Source organism: Mastigoproctus giganteus, chromosome 7, assembly GCF_048544385.1.
Source record: "Mastigoproctus giganteus isolate SK-2022 chromosome 7, ASM4854438v1, whole genome shotgun sequence".
In the NCBI taxonomy this organism is placed as follows: domain Eukaryota; kingdom Metazoa; phylum Arthropoda; class Arachnida; order Uropygi; family Thelyphonidae; genus Mastigoproctus; species Mastigoproctus giganteus.
The window spans coordinates 27,643,680-27,644,860 of record NC_143581.1 but is presented as its reverse complement, the minus strand read 5'-3'; the positions used below and the strand labels follow the sequence as shown (position 1 = coordinate 27,644,860).

At 37.8% G+C, this 1,181-nt stretch overlaps 1 non-coding gene across 1 annotated transcript; it reads right to left on the bottom strand.

Moving 5' to 3' along the window:
• Positions 1-264: 264 nt before the first annotated feature.
• On the bottom strand, positions 265-346 carry LOC150082754 (small nucleolar RNA SNORD36). The gene has a single exon (XR_016547240.1). It is a non-coding gene; the product is annotated as a small nucleolar RNA SNORD36 (small nucleolar RNA).
• Between the last annotated feature and the right edge of the window lie 835 nt (positions 347-1,181).

Here is a 1,181-nt window from a genome sequence, read left to right as displayed (position 1 = left end):
GCTGGCATTATTTAGAAACAGTCAATTCTCAATATGGCAGCGCCTTTGCATTTGTGGGGGGTGAAAAGAAGGATGATTTTGGAGGGGACTATTTTATTATTTATATAGTTCCTATTTATTTATTCTTATTCCGTTTTGTTCCCTATTATGTGTTTGTCCACTTTATTCTTATTTCCCCCACTTACGCATCTGACTTTACTTCCTAGGAGAATTTCAGATTCGTGGGAACTTCTCAATTGTGTATAATTCCCTTCGGAAAGGCTGAGTGTTCAGGAATAACAAACTCACAAATTAATAACCAACAAAGTTAGACTATGTATATAAAGTGCTTAGCATCATAATACACAGCCATTTCTGAATAAACAGAAAATTTTTAAAGTGGCATCGTTTTAGGTTATATCTCATATTGTGAATACCTTCACAACGAGTTGCCATGATATTGCACTACTTCGAATAAGTAACGCTTCACCTAAGGAGAAGACTAGTGTTACTTATTCTCAGATAGGTACCACCACCCAGACAGCACTGTTTCAGGGCTATTTGGCCCTTCGTCAATGAGTGGGTAGGTACCCAAGTGATGCAATGATGGCAAAAACAGTTATGAAGTATAACTCCACAATATGAGAGATGCCTGATGGTGTATGATGTATTTAGACTAAGGCGCATTCAGGGCTAGAGCCTCAAGCTGCGAACAAATTTAGACTATGTATATAAAGTGCTTAGCATCATAATACACAGCCATTTCTGAATAAACAGAAAATTTTTAAAGTGGCATCGTTTTAGGTTATATCTCATATTGTGAATACCTTCACAACGAGTTGCCATGATATTGCACTACTTCGAATAAGTAACGCTTCACCTAAGGAGAAGACTAGTGTTACTTATTCTCAGATAGGTACCACCACCCAGACAGCACTGTTTCAGGGCTATTTGGCCCTTCGTCAGTGAGTGGGTAGGTACCCAAGTGATGCAATGATGGCAAAAACAGTTATGAAGTATAACTCCACAATATGAGAGATGCCTGATGGTGTATGATGTATTTAGACTAAGGCGCATTCAGGGCTAGAGCCTCAAGCTGCGAACAAATTTAGACTATGTATATAAAGTGCTTAGCATCATAATACACAGCCATTTCTGAATAAACAGAAAATTTTTAAAGTGGCATCGTTTTAGGTTATATC